The sequence below is a fragment of the Sus scrofa genome, chromosome 4 (assembly GCF_054392235.1).
Source record: "Sus scrofa isolate SSC_HxYL_T2T_F1_AM1 chromosome 4, Sscrofa_HxYL_maternal_Yorkshire_Landrace_v2.0, whole genome shotgun sequence".
Lineage (NCBI taxonomy): Eukaryota > Metazoa > Chordata > Mammalia > Artiodactyla > Suidae > Sus > Sus scrofa.
This window is the reverse complement of record NC_139386.1, coordinates 118,217,320-118,242,228: the sequence shown is the minus strand read 5'-3', so window position 1 is coordinate 118,242,228 and position 24,909 is coordinate 118,217,320. Positions and strand designations below refer to the sequence as shown.

Genomic DNA, 24,909 nt, shown 5'->3' with positions numbered 1-24,909 from the left:
GTTTTTGTGTGTGTGTGTCCCATGTTCTGATATTTCAGAAGAAACTGTGGATAAATGTTATAATAAGTGTTAAGCAGCCCTTTACTCTATTGATCTGTAATGTTCAGTCTTATACAAAAAAGTGTATCAGTTCCAGTCACTGCTCAATGCCAATGAGACCATGATTGGATTTGAGGACAAGTAAAACTTTGCTGGTTAATAATTACTCAGGTTTTCTCTCCCATATGTTGAAACTATGAGAAACAGACAGATTAGTTGATGGTAGGCACTAGAGCTAAATACTACAATGTAAAGCAGTGGTGTACAAGAATCACCTGTAGAACTGTTCACAGATATAAATTTAGAACACTGTGGCATAGTTTTGTACCTTGAATCCCCACCTAAAAATGTTCAAAGCAAACTGCAAAATTCAAGCCACACAAAGAGCACTTGCAACAAAACTATGTGACAAGATAACCCTCTAAACCCCGACATATCCACACGTGCGGACAAACTGCCAACCACCCCAGGAATTTGTATATTACTGGCATGAGGTCAGATGGAAGCAAAGTCATGTTCGACATACCTGAAAACCAGAAAACACCAAATGGCCAAAAATATGGTCACTGGAACATGCAGTCGGCCAATTTGAGAACAACGGTTAAAACTGAGGGGTTTCCCCCAAAATAGCAGGTCAGTGAGCTCAAGGGGTGCACAGCAAGATCATCTGAGGAGCTGAAGCAGTTTGTCCCCTATGGATGCTCTCAAACTAACTCCCTTCCTGAAATAGAATCTGCTGGAGTCCAGCTCCAGCAGCCAGGGTACCCCTATGGGGATGGACAGTGTCGGCGAAGCACACGGAGACAGCCTCTTTGTCCCTTCTTTCAGGGCGCTGGACTGCTCAAATTTTATTAGCATAAGTAGCAGTTTATATAGACAGCTTAATTGTAACTTATAGTGCTTAGGTCATATTTTCAAAGGTTAGATTTTAGACTACATGGTACAGTAGATAAATATTGTGTTCTAAGAATTTTAATTAAAACTAAGGATACAATGCATCATGTGAAATTACAATGGGTACAAAACATTATGTGGAAAAAACATTATATGAAAATAAGGCAATTCGGTATAAAACGTTTTGCGGTTACTCTTAGCAAGTGCCACCCATTATTAAGCTAATCTTTAACAACAAGAAAGGTCACAAGCACAAAAATTTAACATTTACAAAAACTCATTTTTTAGATTAAAGCTTGGGGTACTAACTTCAAAGCGTTATGGTCAGGGGACAGTATGAGAAAATATTTTTTATATCAAAGCAACTTAATTTCATAAAACTTAAAAGCCCCCTACAAAACTTATTAAAAGCAAGATTATTATTTTTTTCCATCAAGAATAATGTATATCTAACCTATTCTAACCCTATTGTACACTCCACAATTACCTAACTCTAAAACCTATTTTTACTTGTAACAAACCAATGAACACTTTGTTTTTGCTTACATTAGATCTGAATAGGGGGAATTTCACCAAGGTGAAACGCTTATTATTTTATTACTGTTTCAATTTTATTGAATCACAAAACAATATAGAAAAATAACAAAGAATAACAAATAACAGAAAAGGGTGAATAATAAGTAAATAACAGGAAAAACTGAATTTTCCAAGAAGCAATTTTTATTCTTGCACTATTGTACAAAGCCTTCATTTTGTTATTGTTGCCATTGTTGTCGGGTTAGCAGGTGAGCCTCATTATTTTTAGAACTTGCCCTCAGAACTGTGCCGCCACTGGGTAAGCCCTTTTCCCTATTTCTAAACTTGCCCTTGGAACTGTGCCAGCGGGTAGACTTTTTTTTTCTTTGGTTAGGAAACCTGCCTTAGGAACAGTGCCGTCAGGCTAGTTCCCTTCCTTGGCCTCCTGTATCTCCTCGGCTCCCTGCAAGAATCCACATTAAGGAGAAGCAACAAAAGGAAAAAAGTCCCAGGGGAAAAGCTGATAGAGTCACTGCATCCCAGAAAGCAAGCTACCATATCTATAATTTTTAATTTTTTAATTTAAAAAAATTTTTTTGATTGGCTTTTTAGGCCACACATGCGGCATGTGGAGGTTCCCAGGCTTGGGGTCTAATTAGAGCTATGGCTGCCAGCCTATGCCACAGCCACAGCAACGCCAGATCTGAGCCACCTCTGCCTCTGCGACCTACACCACGGCTCATGCCAACGCCGGATCCTTAACTCACTGAGCGAGGCCAGGGATTGAACCTGCAACCTCATGCTTCCTAGTCAGATTCGTTTCCACTGCGCCATGATGGGAACTACCATCTATAATTTTTTAAACACTAAACATAAATAAATACAAACATACACAGAAGAAAAAGCTCTGTGAAATAGTTCACTAGCTCTATGAAGATAAGCTACCTAAACCAAGAAAATTTCCAAAAGTTCAGGAAAAATAACTTCACAAAAAAATGAGCAAAATGTAAATATCAGACTTAAATTCCATACAAACCTCCACAGGTTATAAAAGAATGACAAGGAGAGTTTATTAAAAACACAGGTTATCTGGCTCCTCTCCCAGCAGGTCTTGGCCATCAATTACTCCCTCTAACATCTGCCCCCCAAATATCCAAATGATTTCCTTTGTTATGCAAATATTCAAATATTCTCTATCTTAATACCAACAATAAGCCTCTAACCACATTCTTTACATGTGTATCTTGCTAGTTTAATTCCCAAAAGGTAGCATTTTTTTCTTTTTTCCTGTAAATTCATTGCATCCTACTACATCTATGTGGACTGTTATTTAACTTCATAAAAAATGGTTTACTCCACATATACCTTGACTATTTAAATGAAAAAAAAAAGTGAAAACAAGGGAATGAAGGTTAAATCTAGTCTAGATTACATAGTGAATGAAATGTATTTTTCCAAGTATTGGAAGACATTAACAGCGACCCTAAAAATATGTATATTAGAGGAGATAGAGGGTAAATACTATTTAAGTAACAAAAATAAGAAAATACATAAAAGACTGATTAACCTGTACTATTTTGACTCTAAAGAACATAATAAAACATAAATGGGGTAAAGATAATTTCAGTATCTAGGGTTTCAATCTTTCTATGAAAAATGGCCTGTCCAACTTATTTCCCAGGTGGCAACTAAAAGAATATCATCATTTGAAAAATTTTTTTGTTTGTTTTTAGGGCTGAACCCGTGACATGTGGAGGTTCTCCGGTTAGGGGTCCAATCAGAGCTACAGCTGCCGGTCTGTGCCACAGCCACAGCAACATCAGATCCAAGCCACGCCTGCACTACACCACAGCTCACAACAACGCCAAATCTTTAACCCACTGAAAGAGGCCAGGGATAGAACATGCAATCTCATGGTTCCTAGTCAGATTCATTTCCGCTGCACCACAATAGGAACTCCTTGAAAATATTTTATTAAATCATAGGGCTCATATTTTTAGATTAAAGTTCAGCATAGTGTAGGTAGAGTGACGTCAATCGTATGTAATCTCAACATATTAAAACCAAGTACTGGAGAAATGGTAGGTTAATATGTAACCAAACACAAAATTTCATTTCTGATAGTGCCAAATATATTTGCTATTTGGAAAATAGGGTAGATGTTAAAAACCAAGTGATGATATGAAATGATGCTTCCAATAGTTAAACTATGCACTGAGCTTGATGAAACTGAGCATGACAGATATTCAAAAATGTATTCAAGAACTTGATGCATAAAATATATTTCTTACTATTGTGTTTCCTGTATTTTCATGAATTCTCCTGGAATTTCTGCAATTGACATAAGTTAAGGAAAACACAACTTTCAGAAGGCTTTCATGACTTTCATGTCAGATTTCTTATGTTTAAACTAAATTTATAAAACAAATATAATAATATGAAATGTATAGAATCTTGTTAGTATAGATCTTACATTGGTAATTTTCACTCATAGCAACTATGACTACCATCAGTCTTCCATGAGGAACTTATCTACTATAATAATAAGCTTAAATGTACTAAGTATTATATCACAATCAGTACCTTTGATTCATGTCATGCATTTAGCCTTCTGCGCTACTAAAATCTCCTGATTTACAACCTGACTATGTAATCTGTAAGTCTACATAAGAATTAACACCAACATTATCCAATATTATCACATCTATACAAAGTGGTATAAAGATGATGAGCTGAGTACTTTGATCAGTGATTACAGGCAAATTTGTCCACTTTTGCTATTATCCTGAAAATAGCTGTTGATAATTTACTTATTTTTATGTTTATCCTTCATTTCTATAATTTTAAGTGAAATGTTTAGTTTTCTTCATTTCTTATTTTACTTTTAATTTTACAAACTCAAGGTAGAAAGTGGTGTTTAGTTTAATATTGTCTGAATTTAGAATTGAGCTACAACCAGATCAAAAATGTTATTTTAGGAGTTCCTGCTGTGGCGTAGTGGGTTAAGGATCTGGTGTTGCCATAGCTGTGGTGTAAGATTCTATCCTGGCCCAGGATCCTCTATACACCATGGGTACAGCCAAAAAATCTCATTATTTCATTTTCCTCCAATCTGAGAAATGTTGATATAATATCTGTATTGGAAGAAAAAAATTATACAGATAAAACAGATACTGAGTAATTTTGTGTGTGTGTGTGTTTGTGTGTGTTTTTAGGGCCGTACCTATGGTACATGGAAGTTCCCAGCCTAGGGGTCGATCAGAGCCGTAGATGCTGGCCAAAGCCACAGCAACCCAGGATCCAAGTCACGTTTGCAACCTACATCATGACAATGCTGGGTCCTTAGCTCACTGAGCAAGGCCAAGGATCGAACCTATGTCCTCACGGATACTAGTTGGGTTTGCTACCACAGAGCCACGACAGGAACTCTGATACTGAGTAATTTCTTTATCGATAGTCTGTAAGTTTATTTTTCTTCAGATTTAAAATGAATCTTTATTCATCAAGATTCTCCAAGTTTATTAAATATATTTCCTTCACAAATAAAACAAATACTAGGATTTTTTTAAGAAAATCTAAATGTATGTATACATGTATGTGTAACTTGGTCCCCATGCTGTACAGCGGAAAAAATAAAATAAATAAATAAGTAGAAAATCTAAATGAGTTAAATGCATTACATAGGAACTGAACTAAATCTACTCTAAGACTATTCATCATAAAATTTGAGTCTGGTACATAGCTCCTTTCTGTCCTCCAGTCTTGTAGGTCCTTCCTTTAAGATTCCAGAACAGAGATAATAAATTGGCTCATGCAACACAGCAGTCAGTTATTCTCCAAAAGGAAAATAATTTATTTGATGACATACATATTTGGATGATTACTTAGTGGTAATTAGCTTTTCTACATTATTTAAAAGGCAGTCATTTTAAGTGCCAATACATATTAGGCTAGTAGAGAAAATTTGAAACAAAGCCCTCTCTTTTGATCTTACAAAGTCATATTCAATAGGACAAGAGAAGACACATCTGATTTGTTCCAATAAGACTTCTTGGAATTATCCAAAACATTTTCTTGGCAAAGATGAACTTGGCTTATCATAGAAAGAAGGTTCTTTGAAGGCTGCTGCTAAACGCATTGTCTTTTGGAAAAGGTAAATTTCAAGGTACGATAGTACAAAGGTAAGTTCTTTGTTTATAGATTAATTACAGAACACTACTTGTACTTAGTCTCTAATTTTCAATCTATTTTAAATAACAAAAACTGTATTATAATTTCACTTTGTCTAAATTTAACTGTATACCTATGAATCACACCAGAATTAGGACAATTTGATTATATCAATGGTTATGTCTTAAAACCTATACACTGGGACCAAAGGTGATGACCCATGTGTGTGAGGCTCCTACAAGTACTGTGCCCAAGGGCTCTCTTCTTGGGGCCCAGGGGTCTGAGAAAGCAGTTCTCCCCCCAAAATAATTTGTCAAATATCCTCTCAACTGGTATTCTTAAAAAAATGGTGCTAAAGAGAGTGTTTCTTTTCTTTAGCTAAATATGGGAGGTCTATGTATTCCTGGAGTCCCCATGGATATGTGTCACGGATTCCCAATTCCTCAAATTCCGTAATAGGGAATACTCCATAGGGTCAATCAAATTTTCATTCTGATTCACTTCAGGATACTTCAGTCTGGCACTGGTGGAAGTATGAAGGGAAAAGCCCACAGCTTGAGTTGAGGCATAAATACACTGGTTTTCATGTGAGAAAGGTTTGAAGTAGTTTCTTGACTGTGTGGGTGAAAATCAGAATGAGAAGAGTTCCCTGGTAGTACAATGGGTTAAGGATTCAGCATTGTTACCGCTATGGCTCAGGCTGCTGCTTTGGCTTAGGTTCAGTCCCTGACCTGGGAACTTCTGCATGCCATAGGTGCACTCTCCCCCCCAAAAAAAGATCAGAATAAGAGGATCAGAATAAGAGGATCAGAAGCCTCTGCATGGCCAAATGAACTCCTACCTTCCCTATAAACAGTGCATTCAAGGACCAAACATCATTTCCAAATGTTCAGATGCCATCTGTCTGCTTAGCAACATCTGCTGCCATCTTCTTTCTTGTTCTTTTTTGCCTTTCATCTGAGTGATTTGTCTTCTCAATTTGTTCATTTCTGCCTGACAAGATTCAACAGCTAGCTCTCTCTTTTCCACATCTGCACATCCTGCCTGAGTGACGAGCATTATAAACCTGTGACGAGCCCTGATATGTTTCATTATTCCATCTTAGTTTAAAAAAAAATAAGTCACTACCATGTTCTTTAATAACTGGCATAACTCTTAGTATTTGGCACTGAAGTCACTTTGTCCTCACGCTGGCTAATCTTGCCTAGATTGAAAATAGCAAAGGACTTCCTTTGATTATATCTTCAATTCAGTCTAAAGAGAACCTATTCTAAAGCAGGAGTGGAGTTACTGGATGTGAAGATGAAAATAAAGTGAAGGAAAAGAAGGTAGGCTTGGAGAGAATGCTGGTGAGCTGCTCGTGAATAACCTCTTCTCTATTTCTGCTCTGTATTTTGCCAGAATAGGTACCCACCAATAACCCTCTCCGATAGCTTAGAATCCCAGGCAAACTGTCTTTTAACTGTCTTAACTTTGCTTACTTAGTTATAAACACTAAAATGTTTTGAAGAAAGCTTATGGTGACAGATGTCAATTTCTTGCAAAAATTCTGTGTTGTTGATTTGTAAGTCTCTAATGCTAAAGGTCTTAGCTCTTTTAAAAAATCCTTCTTCAAATGGTCCCTTACAAATAGCAGTCCCCAAGCATCTTCATGCTTAGGCTGGCACCTAGATGAAGGTGATCAAACTGGCCCTGGCAGGAAAGGGTAGGGAGAAGCAAATGAGACTCTGCCTGGCTGACACCTGTGCTTGGCACTCCCAACTGGTGATGAAGGCAGACCTCAGAGAGGCACTGACCTGGGGACCTCAGTGTGGGGCTTGAAGCACTCCCCATAGGTGCTTATATGTAGAATTCCCTAAAAAATATATTTTAAAATATATATTATCAATTCATTAAGATCCTTCAGATTTTTATAGAGATTTTAAACCATTCAAATGTATTGTTTTAATTCTTATTTAGATGTCATCTTCTATAATCCTATTTTATGCTCTTAACTTTACTGTTTCCTTCTTAATTGCATAATTACTCATTTTGTAATGTATTATCAGTTTTGAAATACTAGAATAGTCTTTTTTCCATACTGCCTTCAAGAAGAGTTGAACACTATTATAGCTTCTTTCTTACCTTCTGACACTTCCCATATATCTATTTTATCTTGAAGGTAGAGTCCATTAATTGTCACTTTTTTTCCTTTTGTATTCCACTTTGTTCCAGCAGTTATACCAGTTAAGATTTTTCAGTACTAGCTCTTCTTTATTTTTGGTGTTCCGTATTCTAATTTATTTTTATTAGGCTTTTCTCTATCTTAATGATGTTGTTTAATTAAATCTAATTATTTCTTTTCAAAATCAACAACCACATTTAGTGGCTGTTCCATTATTGGTACAAAATTGTACCTATACTTTGAAAAATAGTATTATTTAACTCTTCATGTCATGAGTGATCCCATGAGTTTTTTAAGTGTCTGGGGACATATGAAGGTATAATCTGCACAATCCATATTTTGATACGATTGAGATGATCAATTTGGATAAAATAGGAACATGAATTAAATGAAGTAGGTGCTGGAAAATACAAAAAGGAAAAAACACGTTATTGAGCTCAAGTATGGAATTCCACGTTTAAGATGGTAGATTACATCTGCCATGCTTTATTTAGGAGAAGATATTTGGATAAATTATTTAATCGGTATTTGTTTGATATGTTTTTTCATTGTGTATTGGCACTGAAAATTGACGTTAAAATTATTAATGTCCTTTAATAGAAGTTTATACGTTTTTGTTGGAATATACTAGGCCTTTTCTAATTCTTTCAGTTCCCAATATTGAATTTATTTACTATATTTCTCGATTTTTAAGTTTTTTTTGTTTTATTTTGTTTTATTTTATTTTATTTTTGGCTGTGCTCATAACATATGGAAGTTCCTGGCCCAGGGATCGAACCCGTACCACAGCAATAACCAGAGCCACAGCAATGACAAGGCCAGATCCTGAACTGCTAGCCACCAGGGAATTCCCTGTCTTTGCTTATTTATTCATCCCTTTCTGTTCTGTGTTCTTCACTGGGGATTCCTATGACTTAACATAGTTTACTTTCATTCTCCTTCTCATCTTGGAATAAAATTGTTCTAATCTGTCTTCTATTTCACTTATCTGATTTTCTTCCAGGATAAATCTCGTGTACTATATTAGATATTTCCAATATTTATTTTATTTTTTATATCTTAAAAATCATTTCAGTTTTTCATTCATTTTTAAGATTCAATTTCAGTTTATTAACCATTGGTATGAGCTGTTTTTAATAAAACTGTATAGGAATTCATGTGAAAGTCTTTCAGGAATTCCCATGACCTTTAAACTTTTTGTGATTTCTCCTTTTTCTTCGATATTACAGAATATTTTGTTTGCTTCTTTGTCTTGAACTGAGAACTTTTTTTTTTTTTAAATTAATACCATCTACTAATTAGCTTGCTCTCTTCTGGGAAATAGAACTTGAAACAGACTTAAAAGCCCTAATGTTTGGAATTGGAAAGTGGACCAATTTAAGAAGTTCCCTTTAATTGCCTTCAAAATCCAAATATTTTCAGAGCACATTCCTGTATTTGAAAAAAAAAATGTAATTCTCAATTTCATGTTGGCAATTTAATATTGTAAGAGAAGGATAAGTGAATGAACAGAAATGTACATATATAAATGTTTATTGGATGCCAGATGTTAGAATGTACATGAGACAGAGAGATGGCAAAAGCACATGAAAAGATGTTCAACATCACTAACTGTCAGAGAAAGCCAAGTCAAAACTACAATTAGGTACTTCCTGACACAGAATGTCCATTATCAAAAAGTCTGCAAAGAATAAATGCTGGAGAGGATGTGGAGAAAAAGGAAATTTCCTACACTATTTGTGGGAATGTAAATTGGTACAACCATTATGGAGAACAGTATGGAAATTCCTTAAAAAACTAAGTATAGAATTACTATAATATCCAGCAATCTTACTCCTGGACATGTATCTGGAGAAAACAATAATTTGGAAAGATACATGCACCCCCATCTTCATCACAGCGCTGTTTACAATAGGCAAGACATGGACGCAACCTAAATGTCTATGGAGAGAAGAATGGGCAGAGATATGCTCATATTCTATTTATTGCTCCGGAAAGGGGTCATATGAATATGTTCTTTATCCTGAACTGTTTATCTTAAAAATGTGTGGGATGCAGGAGTAGCCACATTGTGCCTGTATCTGCCAAACAGCTGTAAATAATCATCTGTATTATCTCTAATGAATATGCTGTCTAATGATAACATATATCATACGCCATTAAACAAGAATAAGCATTATGCCATAAATGAATGAAGAGAGGTTGAAATAATTTTGGTGAGGAATCAGAAATAGCTTCCTAAAGAAATCATCAGTATAGAGAGTTGACTGGGTGTACAGAGAGACAAAATTGAAGGAAATCAGTTAAATTAATTGCTATACTCCAGGATTGCATTTTTTTGTTGTTGTTGTTTTGTTTGGTTTTGTTTTTTTAGGGCTGCACCCATGGCATGTGGAGGTTCCCAGACTAGGGGTCAAATTAGAGCTGTAGCCGCAGGCCTACGCCACAGCCACACAGGATTTGAGCCACATCTGTGAACTACACAACAGCTCACAGCAATGCTGGATCCCCAACACACTGAGCAAGGCAAGGGATCCAACCTCTGTCCTCGTGGATGCCAGTCAGATTCGTTTCCCCTGAGAAACAATGGGAACTCCCTAGGATTGCATCTTAGTATTTAAGGGATGAGCATTGTATCTTGGGTTGTAAGGTGATTTCTAAATATTTGCTGAAAGTGAACAACACTGGACTGAATATTATCTTTGACAATAAACCGAGTTACCACATGGGGTAAAGAAAGCACAAACTTTTCTCATCATTTACACTATCTTTTGGGGAAATTCTGAACATGAGCATGGGTTTTGGGGATTATCATTCTCATTAAACAAAAAAAATAAGCAAAATTTTGTTAATACAGTCATTAAGATGTTGGAAATATGGAAACTGATAAGCATCACAAAAGTGACAAAATACCTACAAATTACATGTTGTGAAGTTTTCCAATTCAATGAATTCCTTATTGATTTATCTTCATACTTTTTTCTTTTTTGATTTAAAAATCATATATCAATATTTTAGAAATGCAGAGGTAAAAAAATATTGAGAAGAAATATGAGAAGAAAAAATTATACATACCCAACTCTAAGGCAACCTCCCTACCATGGATTAAATCTATCCACTCATCCACTGCAACAGCATCTGGATAGAGGGTCTAATTTCACTTTCAGCAGCATTAGTCAAAGAACAAACAGAAAAACCCAGCAAGTCCACTAAATGTGGACTTCATCAATCAGTTAGCAAACACAAAGAAGTCTAAAACAAGTCAATGATTATTTCTATTGGATCAGAAAGCAGAAAATCAAATACAAAGCAGCTCTGGATTTCTTCAAGAGGAGCAAGTTGTCTGAAGTCAACAAAACTTTGAGCAAGTGTTCCTTCTCCCTCCAAAAGATATGATCAGCATTACAATTGTAGACAACTTTATCATCTTTAAAGGAACTTGGTCAATGATGTCACTTCCAACACTAAACTGTGAAATATAAATGAGGGAGGAAGCAGATGTGGAATCAAAAGAAGAAAAATATATTTCTAAAAAAAAAACCCCTCTGAATTAATTCTTATCTCATGTAGAGGTGACAAGTGAGAAACTATCTAAGGGAGATAGAGCAGGGGAGCAGTGGGGCAAGATGGAATGCCAAGAGGGCCAGATACAGCATCAGAAAGCCAGCCCCTGACCCCCGTGCCATTTTCACTCTCTTTTCATGCTTCTCAGGTTTGGCACTTTATATGCAAACATGCATCTGCCTGCCTATTTCCACAAATTCCCTTCCTCTCCAAAGAAGCTTGGAGAACTCCCTGAAGAGAAATGGAGGAGTGGGGGAGGGAACCTCTGTTCACTTGTCCACAGTGGGTAACCTGGTAAAATGAACTTATTTATTGCAATCTCCAATTGCAGTAAATAAAACCAAATGAGTATATGAAAAAAATAGAATGTATAAATGTGGGAAGGAAAGATCACTACATGCATTTTTAGTAAATAAATAAATAAAAAATTAGAAAATTCTGAAATCTTATCCTATGTGCAGATTATGACAAAATTGATCCTATCTAGATTTTTCTCAAGTGACATCTATACTGAGTCACTGATGTTCCATAAACCAGAACAAACCTCTGACTTGGTGGCATCCATCACCCAACTAGGTCATGCAGAGCAGCTTAAAGATGACGATGCTTCACTTTGTAACCCACAGTATAATTCTCATGTAGCCTTCCTATCCATACAAAGCAGAGACTTTAGAGCAGAAAGCCTCCAGGTCAATACCGTATTTTTTTTTTTTTTTTGATTAGTTCATTCTTAGGCTCCTGTACTCAGCCAGATTTAAAAAAAAAAAAAAAAAAGCCAGAGCCACACGAGGAAAAACTGACAGAGAGGGAATGCCCAAATTTATTTTGTTTTGCTTAAGGTCAGGGAATCGATCTTATATCCACTCTTAGTACCTAGAAAAGGCAAAAGGAGCGAGCACTGAGTAAATAAGGTATGGGAGCCAGTGCTTTGCTCATACAGCTTTGGCTGTGTGGTCTTAGGCCAGTCATTCCCCCTCCTCTCAATTCTCCTACACCCCTTGTAAAGTGGGGTTGGTAAGAATACCTCTTCCTGGGACTGATTCAAAAATGTAATTAGATAATGCCTGCGAAAGCACTCTGTGAACTCTAAAGTGCTCTGCAAATACAAGGGATACGAGATTGGACAGCTGCCTCTGCACGGCTCCTTCTCAAATATGGCCAGATATTAACATTTTGGTGGTGAAAAGGAGTGCTAATATTTCTCATTGGCACTTTCCTACTGCAGAAGTAAGTAATCGAAGTAGAAGGAATATATTTTTCCTTGAGATTCAATAAAGCTATTTTCATTTTAATTGGGAAATTGTGGCACATAAACATTTTTATTTTCCCTGAATTGACTCTGTTGGGGAAAAAAAATGAAAATGTTGCTCACCACTCTTCTAATGGAAAAATCTGAAAGTCAGAGGAACCCTGTCCTCATCTTGCCATCAAGACCTTGTGTGCGGCCTTGGACAAGTTACTGTTCTTCCCACCAATCGGTTCTATACAACAAATATTTATACAGCCCCGAATGTATGCCAAGTGCTGTGCTAAGTTCAGCCTGAAAAAAACAAAGAAAACAGCAAAAGGCATAGTCCTTTACACCTAAGAAGTTTACAATTTAATAAATGTTTTTCATCTTCCAAACAGAAGGGGTACCTACTTCTCAGATTTGTTATGAGGATAAACAGCACAGGAGAGTGCTGGGTAAAAATGGAAAGTGATACACACACACACACACACACACACACACACACACACACACACACACACATAGTGGTACTATTACTAGACATAAAGCCGTCAGTAGCAGTAAAATACTTATCAGAGAGAAGTAGAGAAAGGATTAATGCTCCATACAGGGAGAGCTACATATATTATTTTATCCATTCAACAAACTGGTTAGATGAACATTACCGCTGCTTTACCAGTGGGAAAACTGAGACTCACATCAATTAAAAGAACTTAGCTAACAAGTCAGAGCCACTATTCAAACCAAGGTCAGTCTGAACGAAAAGGCCACAGAAATAGTTGATGTAGATTGTGCATCAGAAATCCACACATATTTTCACAAAGGATTTGCCAAAACTTAACAAGCAGCAATAATCAGCTATAGAATGGCTAAAAACATAGTTTTCCAACTTATTTTCTTAAAAGGGCACCTGAAGGAAAGAAATAAATTGAACTAACTTAATTAGCATGTCAACATAAAGGATCAAAAAATGATATCACTGTTTTCTTAACATTCCTAAACACAACTCATGCTTAGAATAATCTTTGTTTAAAAGCAGAATTAATATTGTTTTCTGAATCCTTAAGTAGTTAGAATGGATGGGCAAAACTGCACATTTCAGCGCTCACATGGTTAAAGGAATCATTTAGAGAGGGCTTCATGAAATAAAAATTTCCGTAATACTTTCTGTGTGGATTAGCATGCCAAGCAAAATACAAAAGGTAGCTTAATGCCTAGATATATTAAAATCAAGAGCTTAACTTCTAATATCCTCTCTCCAATCAGGTATGGATTTACAAAACATTTTTCTATGGTTGTTATTTTTTCCTAGCTAAAACTCACAACTAAATCCACTAACCTTAAAGATCATTGAGTTATACTGGGTATGATTTGCAAAATTTATTTTCAACCTACATACAGAATTAAGCAAACTCTGTGGAGGGGCAGGGAGCGGATGCAAAAGCTGGAAACTGCTTAGAATCAGCTAAGGAGGGTACAAATAAATCAAATAGCCTGGAACTATAAATATGTAATGACTATTTAGAACAAAAAATTTAAATGATTGACTCTCTTGCTGACCTAAATGGCTATGAATTAACACTTTTCCTTTACAGCAGGAAGAGAACAGATATTTATCTAGCATCTACTAAATGCTAGACCCTGTGGTACATGCTTTTTATAAATCATTTCATTAGTCTCCCACAAAAAACCCTACAAAGCAAATAATATTCTCTTTATGTTCTAGACAGATGATGGAAATTCCAGATGAGGGAATTGAGATTTAGAATTCAGATAATGGTCCCAAACACACAACTAATAAATAGCAAAGCCAAGATTCATCTCTGAGTCTATTTCCTTCAATGTCCTGCATCCCTCTTCTCATTAGGTACTTTAGATTGTCCTATCTCTTCTCTGTATGCCACATGCTAATGTAAAAGACAATGACAAGAATTCCCAGTATAGGTTCCTTTGTTATTCACTTAACAAATAATTTTTAAGGACCTACTCTTTGCCAAGCCCAGTGATGGGCAACACAGTGGTGAAGGAAAAATACATGGGCTTTGTTCTCATGGGGTTTGCACGGCAAATTATTTTAAGTTTTCAACCAAAGGAGTTTCAAAATAAGCCAGAATTGAAAATAAACTAGACTCCTCCTAGTGACCCAGATATATCTAGACTGTCACTCACCGTCTGGTGACTCAGGCTAATAAGCACACTGAGTCCAGTTGTGTCATTTATAAAATGGAGAAAATAAAAATGATATTATTTACCTCAAGGTGATAGTATGAGGAATAAATAATTCAATCCTATGAAATTACCATGACCATTCAAAAACAGACAGAGGCATCCATACATAAAAGGAATATCATTCTACTTATTAAGGAAAAGATAATACATGTTTAGCTTATGAAAAAAGCAATTATGTAACATAATAGCAACACTTTGTACCACACTGCAAAGTTTTGAGACTCCTGTGCATGCAGGCAGATAAATAATAAATTGGAAAAGGAATTTCAGAAAAGAAGAACTCATTTATTATTTGAATTATGAGAATAACAGATTAAGGGAAAGATTTACCACAGAGAGATGCTTGTTGTCCAAGATGCCAGGTAGGCAACGAAGACAGAATGATGCTCAAGAGATGGGCCATATCCCCAGGGAACTCGTAGTCTACTGGGAGATACAGAAAACAGCCAGATGCTATTCATTATTGTAGGTGGTAAATGAGGGAGATTCAGGGCATTATGGAAACACAGTCTGAAGTCACTCAAATCCATCCTAGTGTCTACAGAACCCCTACACAGAGGATTGCGGGATGAAAAGGCAATTTCCAGACGAAGGCTAATATGTAGTGGTAGGCCTAATGCAAACACATGGAAACAAGAGCAAGCAGGAAACACTGAAGACTGGGATCTAGTCCATTGTGGCTGGAGGAGGGAGCGAGCAGAGGGCAAAGCAGAGGAAATAGTTTGCTGCAGAGTATGAGCCTGGAGAAGTTAAGGGAGAGATACCCTAGGCATAAAGACTTCTGAGGATATATTAAGGAAGGTGGAGTTTCTCCGTACAGTAAACTAACTGATATTAAGAGGCTCTGATTTTGAGTTTGATTTTGGCATGGGGGGAGGCAAGAAGGTCACAATCAGACTCGCTCTTAAGAGACATCCCACTGGTGTCTGGGTGAAGAATGCGGTTGGTTACGTGAAGCCGGGAGGCTGATTAGGAGGATGCTGGACTTTCTAAGCTAGAACTTCTGCTGAGTTATCGTGACCGAAGATTGAAAATAAGTGAGTACCATAAATATAAATCATCAGTGGAGTAAATCATTTGCCAAAGAAATGAAATGCTAATTGAAAAGCCAGAAGGGTACTGAGCAAGGTGAGGAAGGGCATGGAGGAGATTAAAGCTATTTCCTTTGGCCCAGATTCGTAGGACTTCCAGGATTGACTGGAACAATCTCCCTGCTCTCACTTGCCCAAGGGCTCCCAATTATCCTTTTTGTTCATCCTAGGGGAGAAGTATGATGGCTGCCTTTTCAGGAAGTGAAATGCAGGTCCCATCTGGGGGATGCGGAAGGCTCACCTGTTACATCATTTACTTAGTAGAGGGCAGTGGTCTTAGCTGACTGAGAATTCACTTGCGGCTTTCAGCCCTGTCTCTGTCATCACACCCCCAGTACTCAGGGTATTTCTCATCTATACACACTGCTGCTGTGAAGTCAGGACCATTTTGTCTCCCATAAGAAGACAGATTTATTCATTTCAGTGGTATCATAATATTGAATAGCTGGTCATCATATCTCACTGTCTCACTTCTCACACTCTCCTGCTTTGTCAGGCACAGTCCCCTGGCTAAAAACTGTGAAAACCAAAGGAAAACATGTTATAGAAGCAACTACACTGCTGAACAAAACATAGAGACTCTGGATATAAGCAGAAAAATCCAACAATTTATTTTTCTGTCCTTTTCCAAATTAGTTCTTAAAAAGAAAGTTATGCTGATATAAAGCTTCATATTTGAATGATCTATCTCATATTTTTATAATTATAATAACTATTGATCTAACTTAATTCCTGATTTTAAAAAGGAGTATATTTTTAGAGAGATCAGTTATGCAATGAGAACATGGAAATTAAATAAGTTATTTAAAATTCACAGATCAATTTAATAATTGCTGGTACTTATCAGCAGGCCACCTGACTCCAAGATAAATTGCCAAGCCCCACACCAGGCCTAAAGGCTCAGTTTGACTGAATTGGCCCTTTGATGAAACCGTAGAGCAAGTTCAAAGACAATCTTTGTTCAGAGTCAGAACACCATAGGTACGTCTTCTCACTACCACCTTTGTAGCATCTGTGGACTTTTTACTGATATTAGGATAATAATATAATAATATAGTAATAATAACAAAACAGTGATAACTAAGCAGCTGTTGCATAATGGTTAATATTAAAACAACAATAATAATAGATGAGTGTAGCAAGGTGATTAAGCATGCAAGTGCTGGGTCACATTGTCTAGGTTTATGGTGCGGGCTCCAATACTCTTTGACTCAATGTATGAGCTTAGGCAAATTGCTTATCCTTTCTGTTCCTCTGTCTCTTTTTTTAAATAACGGTCATTCATATCTAGGAAAAAAAGGGCCTGGTGAATTATAATAACAGCATCTAACAGAGATGTATTGTTAGGTGCTTTAAAATTACCTGACAGACAGTAAACATTCAGTAAATTTTGCCTACAATCATTATTTTTAAATGTGTATGTTGCATTATGTTGTTAAAATATTACTAGTATAATTGTTGCCGTCACTGTTACTACAATCATTACCGGAACCACTTTCTGGCACGCAACAGCTGCATGACGTAGGTGATAACACAGCCGTGCAATTACGCCACCCTTAAGAGACTGAGTCAGAGTTTGAACCAGATAAGGCCTTGCTTATTCCTTTCTTATTGCTCCTGTAACACATTACTACAAACTTATTTTTGAACAGTATTGTAGTATCAGAAATATAGCATGGGCCTCACTGGGCTAAAGTTAAAGTTTGGCCAGGCTGCCTTCTTTCTGTGTCTAGGAGAGAAGGCATTTCCTTGCTCATTCAGGTTTCTGGCAGAACTCAGTTCCTTGGGATTGTCAGACTGTCTCCATTTTCACGCTGGCTTTCAGCTAAGAATTATTTTCACCTTCTAAAGGCCAACAACTCTCTGCCTCATGGCTTTCTTCCTTCACTGTCCAACTGAGGTACAAAGGGCCAAGTCTCTCTCATACTTCAAATGACTCCTGCCTATTCTTCCATCACATTTCTCCGACTGACTCTTCTTCCTCTTCTTCCACTTTTAAGGTGTCATCAGATTACACTGGGCCTACACAGATAATTCAAGGTAGTCTCTCATCTTAATGGCCATGACCTTAATGCCATCTTCCCAAGTTCTCGTAGCCGCATAGTGTAACCTGTTTACACGTTTCAGAGCTGAGGGCATGGGCCTCTTCTGTGGGCTACTCTTCTGCCTATCCCTCTGTGGCACCTCTGATTTGTGGTGGGGACCAGTTGGAGTCAGAGCAGTAAAGCTGCCAGGGACAGACAAGGAGGAAAATGAGCAATAGAAGCAAGAAGATAAATTAATCAAACTTTCTTAAAGGCAACTCTAATTTCATACTAAGCAGGAGACCAGTGGTGAAAGCAAGAGTGTGGGTACATTACATCAGTTTTTTGAGAAACAAAACAAATTATAAATTTATTAAGGTGTAAATAGGGGAAAGTGAAAACTAAAAGATATTATGGGTAAATTTTAGTTTGACAGTAGAAATTATGGCTATATTTTAGTTTGATAGTACTAACTAGGTTATTGGTTGAAAAGAATTAAGAAGGAAAGATTAAGAGTTGAGCAAATAAAATGTGTATGCAAGAAGACTATGTCAAGGGGTTAATATCACAAATTTACTCATATCTCTAACTAATAAATAAGATGAAAACTCCAACAGACACGTGGACAATGGAAATTAATAAACAGGCACTTCAATTCATAATTACCTAGAATGAATCTATATCTAATCATCTTCCAACATTTTTACATAAAATCCAGGTGATATTACAATAAATTGTTACAATAATGAGATATATCCTGTAGGTGAATTTTTTGAAAGTCATTATCAAGAAGAGTAAAATACGTGAGGTTATCGTCTCTGATTTAAAATGACCAAAAAAAGTCTAGCAGATATAACTCATCAAAAGAAAACAAAACAGGCACTTCATAATTGAAGAAAAAAACAGCGGTCAATAAATATATGCAAATACTAAACTACACATATATTATTCAAATACCAAATTTAGGCAAAGATAAAAACTAGCCTATATAATGTTTTCCTGGTGATAAATTTCTAAATGTTTATCTCAAGGAAATAAGCATAACTATACACCAAAAATATTTATACGTGTTCTTATCAGAGCATTATTTATGTAAAATAGAAACAAAATTAAGAAAATGGTATATGTAACTGAAATGATACCTTGTGTTTTCAATGAATGGTTTATATAATCACTGTTTAATGTTTTTGGCCAAACATGTGAACATGATTTGGTGTTTAAAACAAACAAACGAAAAATCTTTGAAAAGAAACAGAAATCAAGCTATTGAGCTTTTCTTAAGAACCAACATTTGCAAAGTAAGAACTAACATTTGAGGCATCGAAACCATAGTGAACCCAATAGAAAGCTGCTTTAAAAACTTTTGGAAGACTTCATGTACAAATATAGAGCTATTTGGAAGAGAATAAACTAGGATAAAGGCCAAAACACAAATGTGACCAAACGTATCAATATATCTGGTTTCAGAGAGATTGGGGCAAACAGAATTTAGAAAGATATTATCAAGAATTGAGTTAGGGAGTTCCTGTCATGGCACAGAGGAAACAAATCTGACTAGGAATCATGAGGTTGTGGGTCTGATCCCTGGCCTTGCTCAGTGGGTTAAGGATCCGGCACTGCCCTGAGCTGTGGTGTAGGTCATAGATGCAGCTCGGATCTGGCATTGCTGTGCCTGTGGCATAGGCAGGCAGCAACAGCTCTGATTAAACCCCTAAGCTGAGAACCTCCGTATGCCGTGGGTGTGGCCCTAAAAAGACAAAAAGAAAAAATTCAAGTTATATTTAGTCATTAGTCTTCATTTAATGATTAAGAATTAACCATGATTTGTCATTTAATGAGTAAGATTTATGATGCTCTATAAGATTGAAAATATTAGTAATTAATAGAAAAGGCTTGGTAAAGACATATGATCACTCACTCAAAAACCATTCAGTACTGGAAATGAGACATGATTACTTTACATCCGGCAAAAATTTATAATGCCAAATTGTAAGTAACATTTAACTATAGAAAGAGAATGTAAATTTCAGAGTTCACAGTATGAGTAATGAATAATCAACTGAGGAATAATTGCAGTCATAGAACATCATTATTCATATGCTTTGCTTCTCAGGGCATCTTTGTACAATATTGAATTTGATAATACTTGACCAGAAATGGAGAAATGGTCACTTCCCACCAGCTTCTTAAAAGGTCTAATAGTCAACACCAAAAATACGCAAGATCATAAATGATCCGTTAACAAAGTCCAAGAGATGTAAAGTAAAGAATATGTATTTCCCTTACTTCGGGATATTTACCTGGAAAGAGCAGGGCTATTAATTTTCAGAGAGATTAAACTCGAGGGCACGTTCCAGTGCAAAAATGTAGTGATAGTAACGATGCTTTGATCATTACTACTTTCCTGCGAAGAATATTGCATTTTCTTTCTACTCCCCTTCTCAGAATCCATTCTTTAGCAAATCCTTTCAGTTCTATACAAAAAAAATTACTTCCAGGCATCTCGCAGGTTGAATATGGCTTGCACGCTACAACTTTATAATGCTGAATCCTTGTATCTTGTGTTAAATTTATGTTTTTTAAGCCTTGAACTAAGAGTCCTACTGTCCTATGAACCAATGCAGTACTGAAAAGACAAAAAAAAATTTATCAGAAAATCTTTGAAATTTCTTGGCCTTTCCATTTGCCTTGAAGTGAAAGTTAAGAAAGATCAAGATCCCTACCAGAGTCTGCCCTTAGACAGTACTATGTGAAGAGGCTTAGGAAAGTCGAATGAATGGAAAAGATAGGTTAGCCCCCAAATCCAGGAATACAACTTTTTGATATTTGGCATCTTCTGAAGAGACGTATAAGAATACTGAGAGTTCCCTGGTGGCTCAGTGGGTTAAGGATTTGGTACTGTCACTTTTGTGGCTCAGATCACAGCTGTAGCTTGAATTTGAATCCTGCCCCAGGAACTTTGGCATGCTGCAGGAATGGCCAAGAAGAAAAAAGAAAGAAAAAAGAACATTTCTTCATAAGTATTTTACTATAAGCTGGAGAGTTCATGTGCCCGGGAACTCCTTGTTAAGAAGCTCAATAGGCCCTCCAATTAAAGTCCTGCAGTAAAAGTGAGCCTGGGTCTAGCCTCATCATGGAATATATATACTACCAAAAGGCCAAAGGGCATGAAGAAACTCGTCCTCGAACACACAAAAATGCATTTTTAAACTACATTTAAGTGGCAGGGATGAGGAGAGGGAAGAGATGATTGTTTTAATGACTAAAATGTTAATAGATTTATATTTATTCTTTAGCTGAACTAGTGAAAACATCAGCATTCCTGTCTATTTGCTGTGCTGTAACCATTCATACTCAGCCTGCAAAGACTTCAGAGCTGGCATATTTGTCACGCTTTCTGCAAATTCTAAAGGGTTAGATTCTGCTAGGAGACAGCACTAATAATAAAGCATGCTCTCATGAATTCACACTAATAACTAGAAAACCAATACAAATTGCAGAATTGGAGAGATTAACTGGAATGCAGAGACATACAATAAGCAAATCAGCCCTACTTCATCAAGCAAATGTTTTTTGCTGTACAATAACAAAGATAATTGAAGACTGTATTGGAAGAGAGCCTAACAGTCTAATAAGTACTTGGCTGTGATTTACTTGCCAATCAGAAATGGAGACGTGACAAGTTCTGAAGCGGATAATTCCTGATTTGAGCAGTGACCTTATTGTTTGCTGATTTCAAATTTGGCTTAAAGGGTTATGTTAGAGTTAAAAATTTTTTCAAAGGAGGGACCAATCAGTCACAGTGAATTTAACTTAAAGTTCTATCATGTCTTAAATGCACTTTTTTGGTTTCTCTGTAATCAAAATATTACTTGTTAAATATATATATATACATAAAATGAATGCAAATCAAAGCAATCAAACTACTTCAGCTTCCCACTGATGGAATAGACTACCAACATTTTCTAACAATGGAATCTTACTAGTGGTATACCCTTGAGCTAGTTTTCTTTAAACTTTAGTACATTCTCCTAAAAACATAAATAATAGTGCCCACCCTGCAAAATTGCTGTGAAGATTAGTTAAGATGCACTGTGGATTTATTTGGTAGGTAGGAAATGAAGATTGGACATGTAGGACCAGTGACAGCTCCCAGCATCACCTGAATCTGTTGAATTCAGATAATGATAAATTTTATCCAGAATGATAAATTTTATCTTCGGTTGCAAGAGAAAGAAAGAGGATGAAGCATGGTGACCAGAGCCAGAGGAAACCAAGTTGAGAAAATAGTAAATGAAGTCTATTTTCCAGTGACCCCCAAGTTCTGAAAAAAAAGTATTTTTCAGCGACCCCAAGTTCTGGAAAAGAAGGGTAGGGCAGAAGATAAGGGGCCATTTTGACAAAGGATAGTGAGAGCCTGAGTGTGCAGTCAGCCACACTTAAGGGCTTAGGAAACAGATTTCCCATTTTTCTACCAAAGTGACCGCATTAAGCCAGGCTGTAGAGTAAATGAGAAATATCAGTAGGATCAGCAATGCCTGACGGAGAGGCAAAAACTTCAGGACCACTGACAGCAGTAGCCATGGTGAATTCGCTCTCTCAAAACATTTGTGGGCAATAAACACCCAGGAGAATGCTAACACAAAAGAGTATGAGTAGACGTTTCTTGAGAAAAGTCTTAGAAATTCTGGAATAATGGAAGGGCTTGGCAGAGGAGAGGAGGGCTGCTGGAAGGAACTAAAGAGGCATTACAATCTGAAGCCTAATGTATTTTGTTCCTGTAGTTAACAGCCCCTGGTCATTTGAGTTACATGTTCACCACATTTTTGTTTTTGCCTCTTACCCCAACAAAAGACAAACTCCTAGAAAACAGATGCACATCTCATGTTTTGTATGTCTTGTATTTTTTGTATGTCTTACACTAGCCAGCACTAGGTTAGGCACAGGTGAGCTGTTTAATATACTCATATTGACTTTCGTAGTGCACAGACCAGAGGAGTTGATCAATAAGTAAATAGGTCGAGAGGCTACTTTAGAAAAAAAATTGACAAACAAGACATAAATAAATCACCAAGAACAGATGGCATCCAACCAAATGTTTCTAAAGCAGTCAGAGGACACTGGAATTGCTGGCTAAAATGTTTAATCTTTCATCAGAATTGGACACTGTACCAAACCCCTGGCATATTGCCATCTTGTTTTTAAACAAGACTTAGAAAGTGACCTTGGAATTGGTTTGCTGCTATAGAGCTGAAAATTAGTAAATTATGTGGTAAATATTAGCAATGATATAAGCAGTTTTTTATTGTTTACAGAATGGTAAAACAGGCCAAAAAATGGAATTAAATTTAACTAAGTGGTGTTTATATTTTGAAGAATAGAGGACAAAGGGGAAACAATGAGAATAATTTATTTCAACCTTTAGAAAGTCTTGGGAAGATTCCAGTCCAACGAATTCACTAGAAGATTAGAGAAAATGCTTACTCATAAAGAGAAAACCAACTTCAACAGAGGAAACAAAGCTAAGAGTAAGTTGTTTTTCTTTATCGATATAAATGTCGACATTGAAGTCCATGAGGGATGGGACAGATGCATAACTGGTTCCAAAGAGGGAGCAAACCATTTTAAAGAATGAGTGAGCTTTTGCCAAACAGAGAAGAGAGAGGACAGTCCAGGTGGAGGAGACAAGGTGTGCCAAGGATGCAGAGATTTATGGCTTGTGTTGTAACAGGAAAGACCCTCAGCTCAGGTGAGGAAGGAATGGCATGAGCGGAGTCAGTCCAGATGTAAGAGTGCCCCACTCCCCACCTCCTACAGGATAGGTAAGGTTGGCTCTATCCTGTAGGCAACAGGGAAGGGCAGTATTTCCCATTACCGTGTGGAGGTGATGGTATTAGACTTGTTTTTTTAGAAAATAATTTTGGAAATAGGATTTGAAGGGAAGTCAGAAGAGGTGAAGAGCTAGGAAGAGATTTGCAGCAATGAGAAGGTAACGGGACAGGTCTGTGGTGAGTTTTCAGGTGGTGGGTAGGAGGATGAAGCTGATATGTTGGATCTTGAGAGACTGAGCCATGAGATGGATAAATTGTATAGGCAGAGAGTAGACAGAGCCAGCTAATGAGTTTACCACATGCCTCATTTAATTAGAGATAGAAATATTCAATTGGTAGAAATATAGGTTAATAAAAAATTAAGGATGTAGGAGTTCCCATTGTGGCTCAGTGGATTACAATCCTGACTAGTATCCATAAGGATGAGGATTTGATGCCTGGCCTCGCTCAGTGGGTCGGGACTCTGATGTTGCCGTAAGCTGTGGTGTAGGTCGCAGACGTGGCTGGATCCCAAGTTGTTGTGGCTGTGGCACAGGCTGGTAGCTGTAAGCTCCAATGCAACCCCTAGCCTGGAAACTTCCATATGCTGTGGGCTTGGCCCTAAAAAGAAAAAAAAATAATTAAGGACGTAGACATATATATTAGACTTGTATAAGAGGTAGTTAAAGTCTCAAGGATGTCCATTTTATACCAAACTTTTGGAACACTTTTTATATACCACATCATTGAGGATTTCTTTCATAATCTATCATTGTGTCCCATTTAAGGCAGGGTCTTATTATCTCCCCTCTGGGCTGTCTAGATAACTCTTTCACCACTTCCTCAGCTTCCAGTCTCTTTACCTTCAACATCATTTACCTTCTGTAATCCAGTATGTTCTCAGACCCCTAGTTCCTCAGGTTGAGGAAGCACAGTCCACTCTGCCTCTCTGGGACCTTTCTGTGCAAGATCAGCTGTCTCTGAGGGCTCTGGAGTCTTGAAGCTTGACTGTGTGCTTCGTTTTGTTTAACTTAGCATTTCCCAAATTCGTCACTATGGAAATGCTTTATTAGTTATTTATTTGTATTTTTTCAAGTAAGGTTTTTAAAAGCCAAGAGACTAACTCTGGACCTCAGTCCACTAATATAGCAATAAAAAAAAATGCCACTTTAGGAAT

The 24,909-nt window shown here is 36.8% G+C and overlaps 1 protein-coding gene and 1 pseudogene across 5 annotated transcripts in view; both read right to left on the bottom strand.

Annotated features, from left to right (window-relative positions):
* LOC106510209 (uncharacterized) overlaps positions 1-24,909 on the bottom strand; it is a 561,578-nt gene that overhangs the window by 297,884 nt on the left and 238,785 nt on the right. The window lies entirely within an intron of this gene.
* Positions 6,399-20,374, bottom strand: LOC100157091 (BRISC complex subunit Abraxas 2 pseudogene; annotated as a pseudogene).